The 18,015-nt window shown below is 43.1% G+C and overlaps 1 long non-coding RNA gene across 1 annotated transcript in view; it reads left to right on the top strand.

Annotated features, from left to right (window-relative positions):
- The first annotated feature begins 496 nt into the window (after nt 1–496).
- Nucleotides 497–18,015, top strand: part of LOC309380695 — a 33,440-nt gene continuing 15,921 nt past the window's right edge. The window contains exons 1-2 of the long non-coding RNA XR_014173044.1: nt 497–1,186; nt 10,739–10,963. This is a non-coding gene — a long non-coding RNA (uncharacterized lncRNA). The remainder of the gene's footprint in view (nt 1,187–10,738; nt 10,964–18,015) is intronic.

The following is an 18,015-nucleotide window of genomic DNA, read 5'->3' as shown; positions in this document are numbered from 1 at the left end:
ATGTTTTTTCATTTGTTGTGTTTTATAATGTCTTGTTTTCTTATAAAATCGGAAAAGCAATAAAAAAAATTGAAGAAAAAAAAGATCTATACAAGAACTGATTACTTCAGTGGGCAAATAACAATATGGGTGGGGAGCATTCAGGTTATATAATTAAACCCCCTCCCCTGGACCACCACCAGCATCCTGATCTGTAGGGGGGGGGTGTTGCAGCTGCATTTTTTAAAAAGGAAGATCCAATTACAAGCCCAACTAGACAAAACAAAAGAGATCCCTGACTAGATCTCCCCTATGTGAATGCTTCTATCTGCTGAGAAAGTGGGATTCATAGTTTGACCAGAGCTGGAGCAGGGAGCACAGCAGATCCCACGGCTGCGCACCAGTTATGGTGAATCACCTCCTCTGTATACGTCTACACTCAAACACCATGGGTTATTTTAAATATTTTTGCGTGAGAGAGGGTAAACTTGGAGACTCAGACAGAAGTTGAGCAAAAAAGAAAGTTTTATTTTACAGAACAAAGTTGGAAAAATGTTACGGAAATTACGGGGGGAGCACATATTTAAAGTTGTTAAATGTTACAAATATTATGCATAAATGTATCCTTTTGACTTGACAGCTCAGGGAAGTTACCTAGCTTTAAAAATAATATAAAATCAACTCCTTTGCCAGTTCCCTCCATTCCAAAGCTATTTTCCTATTGAAAAAGGACTCCAGGAAGTTCCCAGAGGTGACAATTGCTGAGCTGATTGTTGGCAAAGGAAAGCCTAATCCCATCACCAGATTTGCCAAGGGATCCAAACATACCTGGGTCTTGCCCTGCCATGTCTGCTTATGCTAATCTTGTACCAAGGACTTGTCTGGACATGTCTGCCAGGGTTAAACTAGTGTAGCCCCTGTCTCTCCTCCCCTTTTGTGACATGTCAGTGATGTAGCAATGATGTAGCAATGATGCTGTACGAACTGTATTCTGGGATATGGTGGGAAAGTTTAAAAAGTCCTTGTCACCCCATCCTCGCCATTCCCCGTGACACACGTCACATCCCCAGGACACGTGTCACACCCCTGGGACGCGCGCCAGCCACGCCCCCGCCTGCTCTCCACCCCCACTGCTCTTCGCCACTGCTCAGCTGGATGCCATATGAACCTAGAAGGAGATCAGCAGGCCAGGGAGGGTAGTTTGTGGGTGAGTTTTGGTTATGCCAAGAGCTAAAAGGATACAGAGGCACCGAACCTTCTCTTTGAGCTGAATCCCCAAGCTATGGTCTGCGGTGGGGCCTTCCCTCAAAACCTAATGGGGCATCAAGATCCGTTGGGGTGTTAATGCTTTGAGCTCTTACATCATATGCTCAGAATGTATAAGTAAAACCATATATGTATCCCAAAGACACCGCAGTCTCTGCTGACCTTAATTCCAAGGCAGCTGAACCCTGGGTAAGTGTTGGAAATCCTGAAATCTCTCACCGCTCAGAAATTGGTGTGTGCAGCTATAGCTACAGATATAGTTGCAAGTTCTGAAAATGTTTTGCAGAACTGTTTTCTGTTTTTGCTTTGGGTAGAGACAGTTTTGCAATTAGTAGTTAACAGTTGTTTTTCTGAGAACTACTTTCTCAACTTCTTTGAGTTTCACAATTTTGCACCACAGTAGACAAAACTGGGCTAGATGGACTGATGGCATGATTCAGTATACAGTAGCTATTTACAATTTCCTCAAACTAAGCTTTGGGGAAGTTGGCTTGAGTTTTGGGTACCAGTGTCGGTGAAGCGCCACCTCTCCAGATGCTTTGTCTCTCAAGGAAAAAAGCCACTGGGGGTGATTTTGAGGGGACAAAATGACTGGAAAGGAAAGCGTCAAGCCATCTCTTCCCTATCCCCAAACTACCTTCACTCTGTCTGAAGCCATTCACAGCTGCCATGTGTAACATAAAAAGAGCCCACAGGAATGCAAAACATGTTGGGAAATAACTGGGGAATACCAATTAATCCTGAAGTCCCACTACAAAGGAAAAATGGCTGACTGCCTGAATTTTAAAAAAAAAGTGTGCAGGGCTTGACTCGCTCTTTAGCCAAAACAACCCCCAAGCAGAGTTTAAAACATATTTATGACATGTTTGCAAAGAATGAGAAATATGAATTGTGCCAGTATTAAGCATTTATAGTTCTCCCCTCCCTTTACCCCTTAGACTGAATAGACCACAACTTTAGTAAGTTTAAATGCTTTACTTACAATAATCACAGGTCTCACTCATCATTCAACACCACAGCAGCAGCAACACAGGCAAGGGACAAAAGTTAGCCTCAAACACGCGGTCTGAGTCTGGAGCCCCAGCTCAGTTTAGCAGCTGGATAGCTCAGCTGGTTAGAGGTTGCAGGTTTGATTCCCGTAAGGGACAGCTGCGTATTCCTGCATTGCAGGGGGTTGGACTAGATGACCCTCAGGGTCCCTTCCAACTCTATGATTCTACATGGTTCAAAGGGGAGAGTGAGGAGCAGGAAACAACCTTTATTTCCTCCCTCCCCAAAGGTGAGAGGTCATGACCAGTCTGAGTCTGCTCTTACTGGCAATCCTGCACAGCTATGGCTGACTAGATGCACCTCCCACAGAACATGCAAGAAGCCCAATACATTTTGTGGCCTGAGGAAAAGCAGCAAATACTCTGCTGTCTGCCATAAAGCTTGTGAAGTGGATCTGCCCCACCCAGTCAGCAGGCTGGGGCAGGGACAGCTGGCTACACTCAGACAGCGAAGTTGCCCCACCAGAGGCCCACCAGGGACCGGCTGCTTTTTTGTTTGAGTTTATAACTTTATTCTAAAAAGACTCCCATTGCAGACCTCAAGCAAGCTCTGCACAGGCTTGCCAGGGAGATACTTCTGAGTAAAGTAACTGGACCAGCCTTGGGCACTAGCACGTACCTGAGGGTGTCATTTGCCCCTCCACACCAGACAGCAAAACATCTGGGCCCAGCCCTGACAGGACCAGGGGCAGGGAGACCCCTCACCGACAGCTGCAATCCCTGTCCCTTCCCTGCAGAGCTGTGTCTAAAAACAGGAGAGGGCAGAGAGATCAAATGCAAGCCCACATTTTAAAAGAAAGCAAAAAGCAGAGGGTCAACATTAGGAGCATGAACTATTAAAATTTTCATCATTCAGTAATCAGATACAACTTCTTTGCAATGATTCATTTTGGCAAGAGACAACACACATAATCAATTGTTAAAAGTTGTTCTGTGACATCAGCTTATTATCACCATAGCAACAATCAAACTACATGTGTATTTTTGATATGACTTAACTTGTAATTAAGGAAGGGCTCCTGCAAAGCACACAGCAACCCACTTCCTTCTTAACAACTTTATTGTAAAGTAAAAATTTTGTTAACTCAGTCTGTGCTTAAGAAGTTTGTCCTGGGCAGGACTCTGTAGTTGCAGAGGTGGGAGGAGTAAAAGGAAAAAAGGAAAAATATATATGCTGAGGGGAATGTGACTGGGTGTTATAAGTACAGGTCACCTTAAGTGTCGGTTGGGTCCATTTCCTATGGATATAAAAGGCTGCATTTGAGGGGAAGCAGCAGAACACCCCAGGGGGTCAGCAGGGGTAGGTAGGACAGCCAGCACCATTGCAAAGCCAGTACCATTGGAGTCATGTAGGACAGAATTATATTGCATTATTCAAGAAATTTGGTTGCACTGTCAAACATTGATCAAATTAGTTGAAATCAGGGGGCAGAGTCCTTTCCTCAGTATTAGACAGAATGAAGTGCTTGATATATTAGCACCAACTTGAAAACGGTCAATTATCTGGTGGATTACAAAGATGTTTTTAAAACACAAATGTCAAAAATCTACTTTGATGGACTTGAGATATATTTCCCAATGAAAGAACCACAGAAATATATGTACAAAAACAGCTTGTAAAAGTTGCCTGTTGGAAGCATCTGTGAACTCAACCAACTTTGGAAATTAAGCCATAAGAATCTCAACCAGCTACACATGGATACTCAGCAATTATATTATGAGGGAGCTGACAAGTTAAAAAAAGTCACTGCTGCAAATGAAACTGGTATTGTTAAAGGGGTTAATTCTTTGCAGGAGTTTTATAGAAATTTGTACAGTTTAACTTTTCTACTGTGGGAACCAAAAACAAACCCCTGTGTTTCAATAAGAACCATGAAACATGAAATGCACCAACTAAGGGCATTTTACTGATGGGATTTATATACAGTATGTACCGCCTTTCTGCCAAGATGGTTTACAATTTAAGCACTTAAACAAATATATTACATTAAACGAAGACTGACAGAGTCCTCTCATGCCAGCTGGCCTGGACACCCTTGCTCCTGCCTTCATCCATTAAAATATAGTTTATGTATCTGAGTAAATGGTGTTCATTGTTGTCATATTTACTGATTGTGAGTAGATAGTATAAACAGCACCACTTTGAGTGTAATTCCTCAGATCCATTATCAGCATAGATCTACATTTCTCTGTGTGTAGCTTCTAAGAAGTAAAGACGGGCTGGAAAGAATGTAGATTGCTTAGTTTGTTCAGGGGTGTGTGGCTTCTAATCTCAGGTAGATTTTGAGTTCAGATTGTCTGAATGTATTGTTCCTGTTATTTAGGCTGCTGTCCCTAAACAATCCCTGGAGAGTAAACTCCATTGAACACAATGAGATTTACTTCTGAGTAAACATTCAGCTAGCTTGTGAAGATTTATTTGTGTGCTATCCAGATGTTCAGTGTGCTCTGAGAAATATGTTGAGTCTATTCAGACTCAAAGCCGCACACTGTACCCATCAAGCAGATGGAGAAGGGGCCAGTGCAGGTTTGAGAGATTCAAGCCGGAGGGTCCTGAGGGGTAGCTGGGGTGGCCTCTTGCAACAAAAGTGACAATTGTGTGGCACCTTCAACACTAACAGGTGGATTATTACAGCATAAGCTTTTGTAAATTAAAATGCACTTTGACGCTTCATGAAGTGTTATCTGAAGTTGTCAGGCATATATCTACATGGGGCTGTAAGGGGGAGAATGGTGACGAGTGACCACAGAAAACAAGAAGAGCCGGCTACATCCTGCCAAAGACTTATCTAATCCAGCCTTGTGGTCTCACAGTAGCCAACCAAATGCCTATGAGAAGTCACCAGGAGGACCTGAGTACAGCAGCGCACTCCCAGAGAGTAACGCCAGATGGAAATGAAAAGCAAAAAAGACAGAATTTGACAATTACATAAATGCCCCGAAGCGTTAAATGCCCGTTAACAAAGCAGAGGGGGTGAAAATGCAAACATCTGGCATTGGTAAGTCAAAGAACATCCCAAGCAACAGCATGTATTTCTGAGACAACTTCCTGGGCCTGATCCAGTAAATCTTAGTTAGGAATTAGTCAAGAGAAGCATCCTGTAGACAGATCATGGACATGTGCTAAATCCCTGATAACCTGCCAGTGCATAAACACCCTCACTGAGTACATGTGTCAATAGATGCCAAGAAAGGAGAGAACAGAAAGGCCGAGATGTGGCATAAACAAAAATAGACATATGGCAAGAGGTGGTTATGACAAGCACGTAGGTGTCATATAAAAAGTACCCATTCTGCAAGTCAAAAGACTTTGCCATAAGACTTATTTATCTATTATTTTATAGCTCTTTAAAACACACACTTTATTTTAACACATTTAAAAAAGCCCACATAGGTTGGTATCCAACTAATTCATTAAATCAGCGCAATGATTTTTTGCTTGTGCAAAAGAACTTCCCAGCACACTCCCTATGTGTGCCCCACACCTTCACCTAATATGCTCTGGAGGGTAGGGGTGAACCAGAGCAAGTTTTGGAGTGGCAAAGGTGTAAGAAAGGAGAGAAGGTCCATAGCACAAACAGAAATCCTTGTGCTAATGGAACAAGTTAGCTGGACACAGTCTATAATTTATTGAAGGCAGAATTTTTCCATGAAAGCAACATAACATTCATATAAGGATAAGGGAACTTAAAACCCACAACAAAACAGCAGTGTTTTTATGGCAGGAAATCACAACTAAATATAAAACTAAATCAGAGTTAGTGATCTATGGCTGAAAGGCAAAGTTCTTGACATTGTTGATCCAGTTAAAATGGTGTTTTCCTCTTCATGCATTAATTTCCTAAGAATTCTACCACACAACAAGTTTGTAACCATGAAAATACATGGTCCAAAAGCTAAGGTCCAGGTGCATGCATTATAACCATAACCTGTCTATTTAAATGACAAATGACCGTTAAAATGAATAATTGAAAATTACAGAAATATGTATGTGTTCGCCCACAAATAAGAATTCATGCCAGGGAAAAGTATTGATGCTAGAGCTTAAAGATGACACCACTTGCTAGTTTGCAATAGCTGAAGAGGAAACTCTTGGAGGACATGGTTTGCACAAGCATGACACAGCAACTAAAAATAGAGGACAAGGGCCAAACTAGACATGACATGGCAGACCATGCACAGGATCTCCTACAGGTTTGCTTTTCTAAATGTTAGCAGCAGTCTTGGGGGAGGAGTGATTCAAGTCAGACTCATGTCCTAAAGATATTTTATCCTTTTCTTGAAATACATTATAAATCAGGGAAGCAAAAAAGAATAAAGAACTCCGGATCCTAAAAATATAGATCATTGTAGGCCCAACAATACATATTTTAGCAATAATTCTCATAATAACAGTATAATTATGTGAATAACAGTATAATTATGTGAATAATTCTCATGTACAAGGAGATACATAGTTCTAGTTACAGGTAGGTAGCCGTGTTGGTCTGTTGTTTTTGTCCATGGAGTATTCTTGGCAGGGATACTGGAGTGGCTTGCCGGTGAGAAAGCTAGAGAGTTCCAGAAAGACATCTACTTCTGTTTCATGGACTATGCAAAAGCCTTTGACTGTGTCGACCACAGCAAACTATGGCAAGTTCTTAAAGAAATGGGAGTGCCTGACCACCTCATCTGTCTCCTGAGAAATCTCTATGTGGGACAAGAAGCTACAGTTAGAACTGGATATGGAACAACTGATCGGTTCAAAATTGGGAAAGGAGTACGACAAGGCTGTATTTTGTCTCCCTGTTTATTTAACTTATATGCAGAATTCATCATGCGAAAGGCTGGGCTAGATGAATCCGAGGCCGGAATTAAGATTGCCGGAAGAAATATCAACAACCTCAGATATGCAGATGACACAACCTTGACGGAGGAAAGTGTGGAGGAATTAAAGAACCTTTTAATGAGGTCGAAAGAGGACAGCACAAAATATGGTCTGAAGCTCAACATCAAAAAAACAAGGATCATGGCCACTGGGCCCATCACCTCCTGGCAAATAGAAGGGGAAGAAGGCAGTGAGAGATTTTACTTCTTAGGCTCCATGATCACGGCAGATGGTGACAGCAGTCACAAAATTAAAAGATGCCTGCTTCTTGAGAGAAGAGCAATGACAAACCTAGACAGCATCTTAAAAAGCAGAGACATCACCTTGCCAACAAAGGTCCGTATAGTTAAAACTATGGTTTTCCCAGTAGTGATGTATGGAAGTGAGAGATGGACCATAAAGAAGGCTGATCGCCGAAGAATTGATGCTTTTGAATTATGGTGCTGGAGGAGACTCTTGAGAGTCCCATGGACTGCAAGAAGATCAAACCTCTCCATTCTGAAGGAAATCAGCCCTGAGTGCTCAATGGAAGGACAGGTCGTGAAGCTGAGGCTCATAGAATCATAGAGTTGGAAGGGACCACAAGGGCCATCGAGTCCAACCCCCTGCCAAGAGAGCGCTCCTGATATATGGTTGTCAAGCCTCTGCTTAAAGATCTCCAAAGAAGGAGACTCCACCACACTCCTTGGCAGCACTGTTGAACAGCTCTTACTGTCAGGAAGTTCTTCCTAATGTTTAGGTGGAATCTTCTTTCTTGTAGTTTGGATCCATTGCTCCGTGTCCGCTTCTCAGGAGCAGCAGAAAACAACCTTTCTCCCTCCTCTATGTGACATCCTTTTATATATTTGAACATGGCTATCATATCACCCCTTAACCTCCTCTTCTCCAGGCTAAACATGCCCAGCTCCCTTAGCCGTTCCTCATAAAGCATCGTTTCCAGGACTTTGACCATTTTGGTTGCCCTCCTCTGGACACGTTCCAGTTTGTCAGTGTCCTTCTTCAACTGTGGTGCCCAGAACTGGACACAGTACTCCAAGTGAGGTTTGACCAGAGCAGAATACAGTGGCACTATTACTTCCCTTGATCTAGATGCTATACTCCTATTGATGCAGCCCAGAACTGCATTGGCTTTTTTAGCTGCCGCGTCACACTGTTGGCTCATGTCAAGTTTGTGGTCAACCAAGACTCCTAGATCCTTTTCACATGTACTGCTCTCAAGCCAGGTGTCACCCATCTTGTATTTGTGCCTCTCATTTTTTTTGCCCAAGTGCAATACTTTACATTTCTCCCTGTTAAAATTCATCTTGTTTGTTTTGGCCCAGCTCTCTAATCTGTCAAGGTCGTTTTGAAGTGTGATCCTGTCCTCTGGGGTGTTAGCCACCCCTCCCAGTTTGGTGTCATCTGCAAATTTGATCAGGATGTCCTTGAGTCCATCATCCAAGTCGTTGACAAAGATGTTGAATAAGACCGGGCCCAAGACAGAACCCTGTGGCACCCCACTAGTCACTCTTCTCCAGGATGAAGAGGAATCATTGATGAGCACCCTTTGGGCTCCAATACTTTGGCCACCTAATGAGAAGAAAAGACTCCCTGGAAAAGACCCTGATGTTAGGAAAGATTGAGGGCACAAGGAGAAGGGGACGAGAGGACGCGATGGTTGGACAGTGTTCTTGAAGCTACGAACATGAGTTTGACCAGACTGTGGGAGGCAGTGAAAGACAAGATTGCCTGGCATGCTCTGGTCCATGAGGTCACGAAGAGTCGGACATGACTAAACAACTAAACAACAACAACAAAGCCGTGTTGCTCTGCCATAGTCGAAACAAAATAAAAAAAATCCTTCCAGTAGACTTTTGGATCAACGTGTAAGCCCACACAGAAACATAATATTGTTTGCTTCATCTCGCTTGTAGAAACAACTCAGAGGTTATTAAGAAGAAAAATGATAACAACAGGAAGAGTGGAAGATGGGACTTGTGAAATATTAAAGCAGCAGAAATATGAGATGATTGGACCCTTTCTGAACTCGAAGTAGGGGTACCCCCAACAAAAATTTAAAATTCAGCAACATATTTGGATTTTTATGATATGTATTGGTTTAATTTGGAGTAATTAATGTGATATGATTGCATTGTTAAATGGAAAACTAATAAAAATATTTTTTAAAAAAGAAAGGATTACACTGCGCTTATCCAGAAATGGCAACGGTTGCTTTAATTTATGTTGTTGGGGTTGTGGTCACACTAGAACATTGCTTCATATGTGGTGGGATTGCTTCAGTTCAGAGATTCTGGACCCAGATTTTTGACACTATTTCCACCATCACCTCTCAGGACTGTCTCCAGACCCAGCCCTGGCGCTCCTGTCCTTGGAGCCTGGTACCAACTCACCCATCATGTGCAAATCTCTTGCGTTTATGCTACTTACTGCAGCCAGAATGCCAGTGGCTTCCCATTGGAAATCCAATTCACCACCTTCCTGAGAGGAGTGGCCTGCGAAAGTATGGGATATTGCACTGCCAGAACACCTGGCGCACAAACGGAGAGTCCTTAATAGTTCATCAAAAATAGACTACTTTTATTTGACTTGGTATAAGTTTTTCTCTTGTGCTAACTAGTTTGCACAGCCCAATAAACCCCTTGCTCCATAGATAAATATGTTGAGAGGCTTTATCCAGAACTAATTTGACTCACCTTTTTCTTCTTGTATATGATAAATGTACGTGGCACTGCATTCTCAGTTTTAACCTGGTTTTCCCCTCTCATTTTATTTTTGTTTTTATTTTTTTACATTCATTATTCTTACTGCATTTCATATGCACATGTCAATAACCATTCTTTATGAAAAATGACCATAATAATAAAGTTTCTTATTCAAAATGAAAAACTCTTTAATATGTGATACTGAAGTATCCTTTTGGTCACAATATAATGCAAAATATGCCAGCTTTTGGAGGTGCATCTTTTGGATTCCAGTGCTCCTATGAAATTCTGATGCTTCCCTAGCAACTTGCTAGAGCAGCAAATGGATGATATAATTGCTCTTCTGCAGTGCACACTGTTTTTTCACAATATGGATAAGCCAGCCAAAGAAATTGCCTGCACTGCAAACCACTTCTTAAAGTCATACATTGTTTTGATGAACCCAAAATAAGCAGGATGATGTTCTGAATCTCTGTATCCCAATTTTGCTGTCACTGCACTCAATAGAGCTTAAAGAGAGGCTCCCGGCTCCACCCGTTTACTCCTGAATGTGAGTTTAGTTTGAAATTCCAGCTTTGGAAGGGAAGCATGCAATCTATCAGGAGAAATGTAGGAAAGGAAAACAAATTTGCAATGCTCAGCTCTGCCTTGATACCAAAAAGAAACAATCCAAGAATCCTTTTTTCCATTTCTGTGAAGCAGCTAGGGTTACATTAACAGTTTGTCCTTTAAAAGCATGTTTGCTCAGATTTTTAAGTGTTTGTGTTTTCATATAAACAGGAAACAAAATCCTAAATAGCTCAAATGAAACCAAATCCTATGACTTTTTAAAATTAAAAACAAAATCAATCTCTCTCCTCTCTTTCCCCTATAAGTGTGTGGTTCCTGAGACAAAGTGGGCTGGATAAGTTCAACCTCAGTTCACAGAAGAGAACATTCTGTTCTCTGCACAACAGGCAGGACTGCTGTAAAACAAGATCAACAACATGAGCTCAGCAGCAGCAGAAGCCCCACAATAGAGACGGAGAATTAGTCAGAGGATTGCTCCATCTACATTGGAAACACACAGAGACAGGAGTGCGCATGGATGTGAGATCAAGGTCAGTGAATTAGCTGACTTTCTGCCCTAGGAGCTGTATTGTTGTTCTCCACTTGAAACGGCTTCTCCCCTCCTCCCTCAATTTAATTATAGCTAAGGCAAGCCCAAGGAAACAATTCTCTGCCCAGTCACAATGCGCTCACATGTGCTTTATGCAGAAGGCAGTTAAAGTGCGTCAGTATTTTTTGTGTCACACATCTCTGAATGCTGGATTCCACCAAGATTTTTCACTGCCCTATCTTAATCTCATTGATTTCAGTGGGATTGCACAAAATAATTCAACACAGAATTCACCGGGTTAGTGTTTTGGATTAAAATGGACAAGAATCTGTTTCCTTTACAAATGGAGATAAATATTCTACTGTCCCTTCCAAGCCCTCATCTGTGCAATTAAACCTATTAGCTACCACATCTTAACCTTTATTATTCAGAATGGTCAGTGATTAACTGTTCACACACTTCCAAGACCTTGCCAAAGGTCAGAAGCAATATGAACCTTATTTTATGTCTTGCATCTTAAAATCCGTATTTGCAGATGCATTCAGATGCCATGCATGAGCTTATCCCACACTGATGTTGCACATTCAGCACAGCTTTGCAAAGCAGTTGGAAGAATGGTCTCTCGAAGGTGGCGTGCACATAATCCCTCCTATGTATTTATTCTTAAAAGGCCTAGGGCTGCTCCAAGACACTTTGCTGCTTGCAGCAAGGGGCAAGATAGAAAAAAACCCTCCCCAAATTCCACATACAGAAACTGAATGCACTGACAGATGAATCTTACTTCAATGCTGTTGACACGACAGGGTCCTCCACTAGGGTCCTCCACTGCACCTGAGAGCAGCAGACTAGCATAGGGAGCATAGGATAGCCCAGGTGGCCCCTCTTGCCACTCCCTGCCACTCAGCATCCACCACCTGAAGCTGCCTTGCTCTGCCTGAATGGTAGGGCCTGCCTTGAACAGAGGCAGTTCTAAAAGCTGCTGCTTCTGTTACACAATACTGTAGCTGCATCCTAGTCAGTTCCATATAGCAAGCAGAGAGATAATCAAAGACCAGGGCTTGGGCTGGGAGAGGCGATTGGCTGCATAGGCACATCGTATCCTGTGACTGGCCTGGCCACAGTATAAAGTAGGTATTTTAGATGTTCAAAAACCACTAGTGTGTAATAATCATTTTTGAAAATTTACAGAACGCATGGACATTTCCTGCCAGGAATTCGTGAGGCAGCTCTTACAATGTGTTTCCTTTAAAAAATAAAATGGGAGTGTTGGAAGTTAGGTGAAACAAGGGAAGTTGTCATCCTCCCTTGTGACCTTTCCATGCAAATTGTAACAAATCTCTACCCCAGCAGGCACCAGATTTAGCATGAAGCTCTGACAGCCTTCTTCCTCACAAACTAACCAATCTTTTCTGTCTTTGCATGCCTTGCAAATCTGGGTGCAAGGGCTATAGAAGGCAAACATTCCAAGCTATGAAGAGGAGTGAGGGAAGAAATCCCGTGTAACAAGAATTGGAAGCGGCATGCCTTTTTTTCCAAAACTGCAACTTGAGGATGTCACTGCGGCTGTTATCACGAAAGCTCAGAATCCTGTCAATCACAGTCAGGACCAATTTGGACAACAGTGCTCCCCACAAGGAGCCCTCAGAACACCTAACCCAGCAGGAGGCTAAGGAAAGGCTTATGCATTTTCTCTTCCTCTTATTCCAGGCTGCCTGCGCTTTCTAGCCTCACATCCCTCAACAATAGCAGGCACTGTACAAATAGAGTGCATGACAGGGACTACAGGAAATGGAGCACAGAGATAGGTGCCATCAGTATAACAACAGCCCCAAATTCCAGGTTCCTCCTGATCTTGTCCAACGACATCATATACACAGAGATGATATGTAAGAGGTGGTGATCTGACCATTCCTGAAAAAACCAACCCTGGACCCAGGGCTTTGTGACTGCTACTGCCGGCTCGCAAATACTCCATTTCCAGGACATGGGATTGGAAGGGTTGTGGTGCAACAGCTGCAATGAAACCAGTTCTCTGGACCCGTTCCAACAGGGATTCAAGCCTGGTCATGGAAATGAATTGGCCTTGGTCACCCAGATAGATGGCCTTCGTAGAGAGGACAGGAAGAATATGACCCTGCTATTCTTATTTGGTCTTTCAGAGGTTTTTGATACCATTGACCAAAGCAAAGGCACAGCATGGGAGGGGCGAAGGGGACCATTGCCCCAGGCACAGTTTTTCCCAGGGCACGTTTTGCTCCTCACACCACCCCTGCCAGCCCCACGCTGCTTTGCCAGTGTGGGGCTGCCAGGGCATCAGGAGGACGCAATAGGCATGTGCCCTTCCCATCAGTCGGATTGGGCGGATTGGAAGGGTGCTTGCCTAACCTGCTGCACCCTCCTCACATTGCCCTCTGCGCCCCGCCCCCAGCACAACTGGACAAGTCCACCTCAGACACTGGGGCGATGCGCTTCGCCAGTGGACTAGGGTAGCCTCCCAAACCAACAGTGTAAGACGGATATTGGGGACACTGTTTTGCAGTGACTAAAGTCCTGTCTCCAGAGTTGGTTTCAAATAATAGTGTTGGGTGGTTATCTCTCGGCCCCCTGGCAGTTGTGCTGTGGGGTGCTCTTGGGTAGCATCCTGTCCCTGATGCTGTTGGAGAGAGAGATTTGGAAGAGAGATTCTTTTCTCTCTTATAGCAGAATTAAGCACAATGACAAGTGCTACCAAGCACATTAAAACTTGGTTAGATTTACATCTGCCCTCATCCACCTTTAAACAAACATTCTCCACAAAAACACTTAGGCTAGAATAAATCACCAACACCTAGTATTGCAAATAAGTGAAGATTTTACTCATAGAGTTTCAGGAGTTACAGCAGACAAGTCTCCATCTGTTGGCAGTAAAACAAAGATAAAATGATTCCAAATGCTTCAAAAGAAAGGACTTGGTTTTCTTGCAAAAAAGATCATGCAATCTTTGGGTTAGCAAAATCAGGTTATGAAAATCTATTTTTGGAGAGATCCAGTTCATTTGGCTTTTCCTGCAGATGAGACTCTTGCAGCAGCTTGTTCTAGGAAGCAGAGAGAAAAGGAAAGGGGGTGGGAAGCAAAGGCTGCTGGGATCCTGTTAAGCTCCACCCGCAGGCAACTTGAGCTCTAGGTTGGATTGCTGCAATGTGCTTTGTGTGGGGCTGCCGTTTGAGGTTGACCTGGAAGCTGCAACTAGGGTAAAGTGGGGAGCTCCATTGCTCACTGGAGCAGAATATCAGCATCCTCTGACCCCACTGCTCCAAGATTTGTATTGGCTGTCAATTAGCTACTGGGCAAGGTTCAAGGGGCTAGTTTTGGTATACAAAGCCCTATACAGCTTGGGACCAGGATACCTAAGGGGCTGCATCCCCTATAGACAGTCAAACATGGCATTCTGCAAGAGAAGGCATCCTGCAGAGACCATCCTACCGAAAGGTCTGTTCTGCATGATGTCAGAATTGGGCTCTTTCCTGTGGAACACCTTCCCTTTGCACAACAGACAAAGAAACAGTGGGGTCACTCAGAGGAGAAGATGGTGAAATGCAAACAGGGGACACAGAAAGGGCTGAACTCCTCAATGCCTTCTTTGCCTCAGTCTTCTCCGATAAAGAAAACAATGCCCGACCTGAAGAATTTGGAGCAAATGATTCAGCAGGGGAAACACAGCCCAGAATAACTAAGGAGATAGTACAAGAATACTTGGCTAGTCTAGATGTATTCAAGTCTCCAGGGCCAGATGAACTGCATCCAAGAGTATTAAAAGAACTGGCAGATGTGATCTCAGAACCACTGGCAGTCATCTTTGAGAATTCCTGGAGAACAGGCGAAGTCCCGGCAGACTGGAGGAGGGCAAATGTTGTCCCTATTTTCAAAAAGGGGAAAAGAGAGGACCCAAATAATTACCGCCCAGTCAGTCTGACATCAATACCAGGGAAGATTCTGGAGCAGATCATTAAGCAAACAGTCTGTGAGCACCTAGAAAGGAATGCTGTGATCACCAATAGTCAGCATGGATTTCTGAAAAATAAGTCATGTCAGACGAACCTGATCTCGTTTTATGACAGAATTACAAGCCTGGTAGATGAAGGGAACGCAGTGGATGTAGCCTACCTGGAGGGCAACCAAAATGGTCAAAGGCCTGGAAACGATGCCTTATGAGGAACGGCTAAGGGAGCTGGGCATGTTTAGCCTGGAGAAGAGGAGGTTAAGGGGTGATATGATGGCCATGTTCAAATATATAAAAGGATGTCACATAGAGGAGGGAGAAAGGTTGTTTTCTGCTGCTCCAGAGAAGCGGACACGGAGCAATGGATCCAAACTACAAGAAAGAAGATTCCACCTAAACATTAGGAAGAACTTCCTGACAGTAAGAGCTGTTCGACAGTGGAATTTGCTGCCAAGGGGTGTGGTGGAGTCTCCTTCTTTGGAGGTCTTTAAGCAGAGGCTTGACAACCATATGCCAGGAGTGCTCTGATGGTGTTTTCTGCTTGGCAGGGGGTTGGACTCGATGGCCCTTGTGGTCTCTTCCAACTCTATGATTCTATGATTCACCTTCTCTATTATTTTTTTAGCACCTGCTAAGGAAATTACTCTTTCAACAAGCCTTCTAAAATCTTAATCCCAGTTGGTATCTGTCATGGATTTGCATGATTTTATACATGTGTTATTGTTGTTTTAAACTGTTTTTTATTTATAATTTTAATTGTTTGCATATATACAATTGTGTTAACTGTTTTTTTTATGTGTGCAACCCTTTTATATATGTGCTTACATTGTAAATCGCTTCAGGATGTCACATGGGAAGCAATTCATAAATGAAATGAAATTTATAAATAATAGAGATTAAGAAAAGAACTTGCAAAATATATCAAGATGGTTGACAAGCGCCACCCTTGAGTACATCCCATCGAGGACATATCAGTGCTTAAACAGAGGAAGAACCAAGTTCTACCATGTGGCTTTGACCTGGCAAAATGCAGTCAAACTTGTAACATACTCATTCCTGCGCTACTACCAATCCATCCACACACACCAAATTTGTGGGCGATACTTCTTGAAACTAAGCCCAGACTAGAAGGCTGTGTTTTACACATTAAATGTGCAGTTCTGACTCACCCGTTGCACAGAATTCATGTTCCTTTTCTCGGGGAGGTTCTTCCATTTTTTAGAAACTACACTTTTACAACACTTGTATATTTGTGATAGTGAATGTGGCTTGAAATATGGATGCACAATAGTTCTGGACATCCCTTAGTTCTGGACATTCCTGATTCCTACCACATTGTAAGCTTTGTTAAAATAATTTTAAACTAAGCTAAGCTTTTCCCATTCCTCCTGCCATTTTGCGAACATTTTGCTGTTGTAGCATTCATTCTTATTTCTGTTAATTTTTTGAAGGCTGCATATTTCTCCTCTACAGCACTAGATCATACATCTTTCCTTGTTTTTTATTTTTTTAAGTGAGTAAGCTATTCCCTGCAGCAAGTCTGCTTCTCCTTTCCTATCCATTAGATGAAAATCGGAGGACAGCATCCTACTGGTGCTGGGTTGGAGTTACTGTTAATTCTCTAATCAAATCGCAGCTCAAGTGTCAAGAAAAATATACAAGCAATTCTGTCTGCAAGATCAGTACACACGGAAAATTGTTAAAGTAGGCAGATGACAACTTAGCTAGAAGGAAAAAGCAGCCAGAATTTGCTGGGTATTCACCACACAGAACAGTTCTGACAGATGACACTTCCCCATTGCAATGGCAACGAAGACATTCTTACATTACTGTCAGTGCTATGGAAAAGCTTTTTGAGATCTCTCCTGCAATTGGTTGTCTTCAATGCAAATTGAGAGCCACCGGCCTGCTAGATGTCCACCTTTCCACTTCACTCCCCTTGGCTCTTCCACTGCAGAGCCCTGGTGCAGTGAAGAATTAAAGCTCTAGGCTTCTTCACATGGCACAAACATTCTAGGGATGAAAAGGCCCACCCTGGCATCCAGTAAAAGGTGGTGGATATGTTTAAGGGTATGTGTCTGGTATCAGACAGATGGAGTCAGAGCTAGCAGGAGCTGATCAGGAAGAGGAAACAGTCATTCATGTGCTATGGATTTTGGAGGGAGCATTTACTGAGCCCTTTCATGGGTGCTAGAGGAGGCACCGGTGGGAACAGCTCAGAATGCAGGCACCACTCCGGTGACTCTGGCATAGGTAAATGAGCTGTCCTTTGGCTCTGCCCGTCATTTCACCCTACCAGGTCAGAGTTTGATCTGAGCATGGTCATTATCACTCTTTTGATTCATGTCATGCCTGTATACCTTGGGCCTGGCATTAGTGTTTGGCATTTCTAGGTATCTGTCAATATCCATCGCTGAATAGAGTGAGAGGAGTTAGCCTGTTTCTGCTCCCCCACAGAAACCAGCCAGCTCTGTCTGGAAAAGGCAGTGGGACTAGGACAGTGGGACATTGTTCTTGTTGAAAAATGGGAAATGGTCCCAGAGGCCCCTAAGATGAAGCAGAAACTACTGGGTTGATCTCCCATTTCCTTATTAGAGAAGCACCTAGCAACAGCAGAGGATGACACTTCATACCCTCCAACATTTCTCCAATGAAAATAGGGACATCCCATTCCATGATGACCACTTTACTGTATACCCTAGCCACTCTGGGCAGCTTCCAACATATATAAAAACATAATAAAACATTAAACATTAAAAAAAAAATCCTTCCCTATACAGAATTGCCTTCAGACAGCTTGGGGGGTTGGATAACTCCATACCCTCCAACATTTCTCCAATGAAAATAGGGACATCCAAAGGAAAAGCAGGATATTCTGGGATCAAATCAGAAACTGGGAGAGCTTCTATAAATCAGGGACATCTAAGGAAAATAGCGACACTTGGAAAGTCTGACACTTTTGCACTCCTTTGGGCCCTTCCAGCATCCAACCCCATATTTCAAAGTGTTAATATCACAATAGGTTAAGCGGTAGCAAAACCAAAAGAAATACATGACATTTGTTTCCTCTTCTG

Source organism: Podarcis melisellensis (assembly GCF_964234715.1).
Source record: "Podarcis melisellensis genome assembly, chromosome: 11".
NCBI classification, from domain to species: domain Eukaryota; kingdom Metazoa; phylum Chordata; class Lepidosauria; order Squamata; family Lacertidae; genus Podarcis; species Podarcis melisellensis.
The sequence above is the reverse complement of the archived record's forward strand: the minus strand, read 5'-3'. Positions and strand labels throughout refer to the sequence as shown.